Genomic DNA, 8,879 nt, shown 5'->3' with positions numbered 1-8,879 from the left:
TGCCGAAGGACAGCAAACAGTGACTTTACCTGCCTAGAATTTTTGTGTCCGTTTTTTTCTGATCACACGCAAAGGAGGTTTTCATTTCTGCTGTCCTGTAATCCATCTGAGGGGGTTAAATCGTGAATGATATTCTTCAGAGGTTTGCTAAGCCTTTCAGACTTTTCTTATTTTTCAGTTTATGTTCATGAGCAAAAAGAAACATTTGCAAACTTACGATCATGCTAGATATTTTTTTCAGCATGTCATGGATTCACATTCTTTTAAGTTTTGTGATGTCCGAGCAATCCGTGGCCATGTTGCTCTCAGTCTCTTGACAGGTTCTGTCTCAGTAAGTTATTTTTCTGTTTTTCTTTCTTTTTCAATCCAGAACTTTTTACCTGCCTTGGAATGTTAGCACACCATCAGCATTTAGCTATTAGTAGAGCACATCTAAAATGATTAATAGCCACACATCTGGGCTGTCACCCAGGCGGGTCTTATGCAGGTACTGTGGTGCAATATCTTTACAAGGCACAGACCCCTTCTACCACCACAGATCAACTGCAACTCCAAGCATCTGCAGCCCTCCGCAGTGTGTAGTTATTCACTGATTGCGACTTGTTGCAAGATGCAGGTGACTCAGAACTGAACCATAAGCCTTTAAAGATTCTTGCAGGAAGGGGATCTAGGGGGTTCTTTTAGCACATGAACTGCTAAACCTTAACATATTGCCCCTCTGCACTGGAACCAGGTAGATCGGTCTCAAGGGTTCCTGTCCGGGTTGTTTGGGTGTTTTGGGGGGTGTATGGATGGGTGTAGAGGTCAGAGAGAGGACAGTCGCCCACCTCTCCATTGACTCCCTTCAGCCATCAAATTCAGCCCCCAGGCCCCCCCCCCCCTCGTCCCGTCTGATGACCCCAGGAGGTCGGCAGCTGTCAATCAAGAGCTCAGCTGGCGTGCGTGCCGGCAGCCACAGAAGAGGGTCTGTGAGGGTCTTTAGAGGGCAGCCCGTCCGGTTCAACTCAGGATCATCTCTGTGCATTCATTGCGGATAATTGAATTACAATTACTCCCCTCCACCTCCCAGCCTATTTCAATTCAGTTTTCAGGTTCTCTGTTGCTCCTGTTCAGGATAAAAAAGGCAAAAGAGCACTTAGTGGGGGAAAGGGGACAGAAGGAAACCGTGCACATGTTTTAAATGTTAATAAAACAGCCTGGGCAGACTATAGAGGCTTCACTGTCCCAGCACCCTAATCAATACCGGACGTTTGACGGCCATAACATTCTCTTCTGTTTCACAAAACAGTGCCTTTTCAATTCTGCAAAGCTTTTTTTTGTGTGTGATACTTCCCCCTCTTCCCTGTGAATCTTTCTCACACTGACATCAGTGTTTGAAGGGCTTTGTGGAGTACCACAAGAGACCATACCCCCTATCCATTAGTACTGGTGTTTTGTCAGGAGAATTCTGATTTGCTAAAACTGTGCACCGTGAACCAAAGTACGACAAGGATGGTGAGATCTGGGATAGTGGGAGTAGCTTGATCAAAGTGGAAGTGAGAATAACTGGAGGTGAGGAAAATCGGCACTAGGAGGAATCTTGGTTTGAGTGTTTCAAAGTTAGTGAAAAGTACAAAGCAAGCTTCTATTTGTTTTTCTTATATTATTCCTCCCCCTAGCCTGGCTGTGCTGTTGCAGAATATTCAGTGGCAGGACTAGATTGAATTTCAAGGCCTCTGTGGCGGTGATTTATGTCCAGCCCAGCTGAAAAGCAAGTGGAAGTTGTGTTGAGACTGTGGCGGCCAGGCAGAGAGAGCCAGCTCAGTTGAGAGGACGAAAGAGAAGCTCGGGGGCTTTGGAACAGAGATATCCAGGGTCAGAGGTCAGAAGTCGAGCTTATCTCTGGTGTCTGTGCCACAGAATCTGAGGGTATAGGGGGACCTTCCAGGGCCAGGGCAGGCTGGAATGATTTCCTGAGAGGAGGTCATGGTGAGGACAGAGAAGTACACCAGCTCTCTGAAAGTGAAGACCCTGTGTGCAGTTTGTTCAGAGTCTAGTGAGCACCAGCGACCTGGCACAGCACCGTGCAATCATGTGCTAAAAAACTATCTTGTGCACAGTAAGTGCAGACGTTTCTGTACATCTAGAAACAAAAACTCCTTGATGACATTATGCCCATTCATTCATCATTCTCACTCAATTGATAGATAACTATTTTGTAAAAGACCTATATTTTATTTGCTTAGCAGACACTGCTATCCAGGAGGGCTTAAAGCTTGCACAGTCTTTACGTTAAGTAGAATATGTTTGATACAATGTTGTATTGTTGCAAATTAGAATAAAACAGAAAACTGTAAGAAGGCTTGCACAATCGGGAAGTGCACTAGAACTTCTACACAGAGCTAAAACAACAGAAAAGTGGAATAGAAATAAAATAATATCTAGTTTATACTTGTGAATAGAAAGCGGTAAGCACCCTATTGTTATATATTCCACATTTACAGTGAATATGTTGTTCACATTGTGAATACGCTACTTACAAAGGGCACCAGTAGTAAAAACACTGATGCAGTACAGTGTAAAACATCCTGAAGGCTGGAGTTCAGAGCCGAGAGCTTACAGGTGCTGTCTGAACAGATGAGTCTGGAGCAGTGCGCGGAGTCGTGGTCAGGGATTAGTCGTTCTGATTTCTGCAGCTGTGTAATTCCACTCTGGAGGGGTGAGGCTATAGGATTAAAGGCCTTACCATCTCTCTGGTGGGAGAGAAGGAGCGGACAGGGTGAGAGAGTGTGTTGGACAACATAGGAAACAGAAGATACACTGGAACTGAGTGGCAGAGATGATGGCAGATGAGATCTGAGGTTTTGAATCAGACGTGTGAGGATACAGGGAACCAGAGGAGAGGCTGGAGAAATGGAAACCTAGGAGGAGAAAAGACCTGGCAAGAGTCAGAGTTCAGGATGAGATGGAGGTAGTGGAAAGTGTTGGCAGGGAGCTGGAGTTATATTAGTACCAGGGCCTGGACTGGAAGCTGAGCAGAATAGTTGGTAATGAATAGCTTTAATACACAGTTTATGGAAAAGAAATTCAAACATGAATCACAGAATCACAAACGTGCAAGACCTTTATAGAAATAAAACGTCAAACATGTATACAGTGGAATAAGTGGGTACAGGTTTAAGTCACTGTGAATAAAAACAGCAGAGTAGAAATGATAATACTGATTAGACCATCATAGGTAGATGGACATTTTATAATGCAGTTCTGTGTCTTTGTAGGCTCTTTCTGACTTGTTTAGATCATTCGGTATATTAGATCCCATTGTTTCTCACAGCTCGTGTGTGGTGGTTATGGTTTATCTTCACTCGGGAACAAGCAGAGGAAAAGAACAGTAGATATGGTAGTAAAATCTAGACTAGGGAAACGCAAGCATGTCTTTCTATGAAGTTGAAATATCAAAGTTAATAAACATGAATATGCTAATTACATATGCGAAAGAGTCTAGTCTTTTTAGTTTTATGAGTATATTCAGTATAATCCTGAATATTCAGTATAATGCAATACAGAGCCCTGCGCGTTTGTGTTGCGCTAACGTAACTTGGTTGTCTTCCGACTAGTTAACAGCACAAACCGTGCTGGATAGATTTGCATATTGATGCTTCTGTTGTAAATAAATGCTCAGGTCGTGTGCTTAGTCCTTCTGGATCGTACGGTAAGTGTGTGTGCGCCCCCACAATGGGACGGTAAAAAACGAATAATAAGCACCGAAGACGAGACCTAATTCAAACACGGATCAAAACGTCAACCGCGATCTCGGGTCAACACTACGAACCCGCTTCGCTCATTTAGCACTTGGTTGAAGAGCCGATGTGTTGAGGATCATAGTGTTGACTCGTCGGCTAAACGGGAAAAAAAACAACGTTTTTTACATTTACAAACAGTAAATGCAGTAAGTCACAGCAAGTCTTCCGTTTATAATGCTTACACGGAGATTTACAACAACAAAAAACGACACCGAAACGCTGAATGTACTGTACGTCATTACTCTGTGCTGAAAATATTGACTTACGCCAAGCGATATGTGCTCCGTTTTCGTTAGAACAAGCACGGTCAAATCGTAAATCGGCTCAACTGATTCATTTCTATTTCGTGTTCGAGTTTCTTTTTTACAAATGTGTGGTGGTCTTTGGTAGAAAAGTGAGCTTAACTCTTCGCTCCCGGCGCGCATTTCCGAACACGCACATTAGCGCAGCGCCTTGTAATGAAGAGCAGTCACCTGCACTTGCACTTTGAATTTTAAGAGGCAAAACCTACTGGATTCTAGCTCTGGAGGCCTGGTGTCGGGCGCCCTGTGGGAGAGATGGGTGCGAAAGGCTGGAATCTGCCTGCCAGACACTCCTATCAGGGTTGGAATCGAAAGATCATTTTCAGCGACCAACCTCTTAATAGGAAACAATGCGCAGCTCGTATAGCATCGCTGCGATGCTAAAATGTGTTTCTCGGTTTACTGAACAGCTCTTGTCCATTCCCGTACATGCAGCAAATAAGTCATGGGAGCAGCTTTGGGTGCTTCAAAAAACAAGAGTCAGATATTTGTATTCGTAGGCCTTGATGACTAGATTGCTATGGCGGATGGCTTGCTATAGATATACATTTCTCACATAATACTGCTAAGGTTCACCGGGGGCTATGAAAGTCCCTGAGGTGCACATGTCTAGGAAGTTTATGCAGCCTTAAGACACATTTAGGAATGCTACTGTTTTAACTTAACTTAGCAAAACGCATAGACATTGCATTTTGAGAATCCTTATGTGGGATGGACTGTATTAACACAAATTCGCCATCATCAACATTTTCCCCAAAGGAAATAAAATACAAATGAGAGATATTATTAAATGTGCCGTAATACATACGACTTGTTTTATTGATTCTGGGTCTTTTTTCATTAATAGTGTTTATTTCATACATTGACTTTTACAGCCTTCAGGAACACAACAACAACAACACCGCCGATAAATTCCCATCGCATTTATGGGAAACGCTGTGTCCGGGGTCTCTGCACTGAACCTCTGACAAGCCGGACTCCCGATTCTCGTGTTCGCGATCTACAGGTTTGTTCCGTGCTATGTTTCATTCAGCTGCCAAGATTGCGGGTTCGAACACGGGTGCGCAAACCGTAATACCGTTCCACTTCGCAAACAATGTGCTCGTTCACTGTCCGTTCAGATGAGACGAATATAAAGCACAAATGATGTAGAAGCAATTACAAGAAACCTAACAGTTTTTTACTCATGAGACGAGCAGTGCTGTTTGTAGTGGCACCGTCAAAGTGGCATCTAATATGTGCTTTGTGACTCTTATCGAAGTAACGTGCTTACTGCTGACCTGTTCTTCAGATTTTAGTTGACATTACGATAAACTCCAATTAACTTTCTATATGCGGTCTAGGCTGAGTTTAAAACGTGAGACTTTCAGGGTGTGTGCCTTTCTCTGAAAAGCAGTTGGGGTTAAACTGAAGCCCTCGCTAACATCTAAGTGTTCCTTGAATAGAAAGTGTTGCCCGCGGTCTGTGGTGCGAACAATTATCGGTTGTCTTTAGGGGTGTTGTTTTCTCAGGGTCTAACAAGCTTCGCGTCTATCTTCTCTAAATGATCTCTGTGGGATGCGGACCTACAGTACGCCAGTAGTGATATTAGCAAATATCAGGAAAGTACTGGGGCTGGAGAAGAGAGCAGAGCGTACAGGATTCCAAGTCCTTACACGAACGCCAACGGCATGGTTGTCCGGCTACTCCCTATATTTCATCCTTATACTCAATTGAAGCCTTGCTAAGTTATGAATAGAACTACCTTTTAAGAAACCACCAGTCGGCTCAGGTCTTCACTTCAGAGTCGTGTCTCTAATCGGGAAGAAGGACTTCATAAGTACGCAAACGCACTGAAAGACACTCGACCCGTTTGCTCCCCTTGCGGCGCTAAGGCACAGAGACACTGCCCATCAAAAACGGCAGAACGGTGAGGTGCCGCCCGGGTCTACTTGTGGTGGAACAGAACAAATCTGTGCTGTAGTGTCTTAAACCCCCAAAATATCAGGCTGAACTACGTGAAATCAGGTGACAAAAACACATAATACATAGTAGCAAGTTCATCATTGCCAAGGGGTTTAAAAACCGTATCTTAATGGCATGACATGTACTTCTGCAATAAACATAAGGAAAATGACCTTAGGAAGAAATTGGCTTATGATTCGCCTTTCCTTGGACACCTGATATACAGTAAGTCTTGGTCAATAAGTCAATGAGTCGTCATCACTAATCAGCCCCAAGAGTAGCAGTTCTCTGTGATAAAAAATGGGTCTCTCATATTGCAAATTATAGGTGGCTCTTTCACGTGGAGAGTCTACTAGCCTTATCTGTATTCAAGAACCCTCGCTTTATACGAGCAGTCGAAATCCGTAAAGGCAAACCTGCAAACTCAAACGCGTTTCTACAGCGTGAACGGTAAAACGCGAACCAGACGACACAAGCAAAAGCGTATTTATACCCGAATTCAGGAGGCACCTCTTTACTCAAAGGGTTGTGGGAGCGTGGAACAAGCTACCCATGTTGTTTAAGATGATGTGCTGCTTTCCTTCAAAGAACAGCTGGATTAAATCCGTGGATCAATTTAGTACTGATTTAACTACATGGGCCGAATGGCCTCTCGTTTGTAGCCTTTTTCTTATGTTTTTACGTATAAGCGAACATCTGAAGGGCATAGCGAACCTATGGTCATCTGGGCAAATATATAAACATGGACACATTCCTTATTAATACTAAGAACTAATATATATGTACCTTGAGTACATGTAAAAAAATCTTCTCTGCGGTTGTGTTATTGTATTTGGTTAATGCTTTTATTCAAAGCGATTCACATTGGTTACGATTATTTTTAATATATTTTTTGGTCCCACTTTATACAGTCAAATTGGCTCCTGGAATAAGACGGGCAAAGACCTTTGTTCTAACCTTGCCAGACGTACGAAACGCCCTGCTGAGATGTTTTTAAAACAATTTAACCCATAAGTACGTCTAAAAATGTTCCCTCCTTTTTAACCTTTAATTTTAAATAATGCACTCCTCTCAAAGATCATATACAGAGAGGCACTGAAAACGCGACATAAGAGTGTTGGAACCAATAGCTTTTGTCGCATTTTTAATGCCTGTCAGTACATACAGGAGATATATATTGGTAACATATCTGAAATGCGATTTATAAACCGTATTCCTTTTATCAGTTTCGTGCATGTGTAGATCGTCCGATTTCAAATCACCAAGGTCTAAGTAATCCCTGTTCGGGAAAAGAAGCCTCTATTTTCCCTTCATTTTGACAACGCGGGGCTTTTAAAGTAGAAAGTGAAATGAACTTTAGCTGCTGGCCTCAGCTACTACAAATGGACACGGTGTTTACACACCTGTCTGTCAGTATGGCTCCAGGCTGACCCGCTCAGTCACGGAGATGTGCGCCCTCGTCTTCCATTCAGGTCACAGGCGTCCAAACCTCGCTTGTAGGCTCTTGCTGTCAAACCCCTCGGCTGGACCGGTGCCACATAGACTCTGTGAAGTGCTTTGTGCGTAAATGACAGATTGTGAAAACTGGGAATCTGAAAACGCATATATAAATAATGAATGGACTACTGGTTTCAACTCCATGCCGTCGGCCCTTACTCTTTATTCAACTCTCAGACTCCAGTCGCACCTATCACTGAATCCACAAAACCGCAGTCCAAAAATTCCACACTCCTTGAAGATCTAGTGGGCCTGTTTGTTTTTGCTCTGCTAGTCTAATACCTGTGTAGAAATTCGGCTTTCTACCTGGCAAATACGATAAATCATGCATAACGTCTAATGCTCAGTCTGAATCATTTTTATAAATATTTATAATGGCTTTTCCTTTTAAGAACAGATTGCGCGCTACAGTATTCAACACCGAGCCTGTTGAACGGCTTTAAAGATTGTGTGAAGGCATCCTTTACTCTCAAAAAGGTCTTACAGAAACAGATACAGCACATCGATAATAAGACGGTGACAAGAAGACCTTGTCACGAAAAGGAACAGGAATATGATTTTAGACTATTTTTAACTGCACCCTTTTCTTCATTATGATATCCGCTCCTGAACTCCAGTTACCCTTAGTAAGTCTTCTACGGGCAGAAAAATTATATTGCGTTTTTTCTGTTTAGCGTTTAACACTGTTTAGATCATCCTGCAGAAAAACTCACTTGCTTCACTGGAATAGTGTCCTGTGCATTCAGCGTTATAGATTTAAACTGGCAACATAAAGTCTTGGCTTGGAGGTCCAAGCTGAATCAAGGGATTATCTAGGGTTTCCCACTGTCTGTCGCTCCTACAGCGGTGAAAAACCCACAATTTAGGTGGCTGTCTCATTTTTGTGACTTTTTGTAAAAAACATTTTGTTTTAAAGTCTCTTTCCTGCACACCTGGTGCTCGAATAGCAATTCCCCTTTGTATACATTTATATTGTAAGGATGGGTTATAGGCGTCTTTTAGGAAACTCGTTTGACAGCCAATAATATGCTTGCTTGTCTCCGGTAAAGTTAATTAATAATCGGAATGACTACGTGGGTTTCTGAAATACATATAATAAATGTGCCACAATTCATTCAGTACGTATGTATGCGTTCTTGTTAAAAACAAGTGTTGGGAATTTAAGGACGCGCCCATATAATCAGTGTTGTTTTATACAGGTGTATACAACAAATGTGTTTATTTAGACGATCTGAGGTAAAACATTCTAAAGGCTGTGGTTCACACTCACGTCAATTTGTCATTTTTTTGAAAGGTGCGCGAAAAGGGTTAACTTTTCTTATGTTCTAATATGATCTCATTCTAATATTTTCCC

The sequence above is a fragment of the Lepisosteus platostomus genome, chromosome 7 (genome assembly GCF_059453375.1).
Source record: "Lepisosteus platostomus isolate fLepPlt1 chromosome 7, fLepPlt1.hap1, whole genome shotgun sequence".
NCBI lineage: Eukaryota > Metazoa > Chordata > Actinopteri > Semionotiformes > Lepisosteidae > Lepisosteus > Lepisosteus platostomus.
This window is presented reverse-complemented; position numbering follows the sequence as displayed.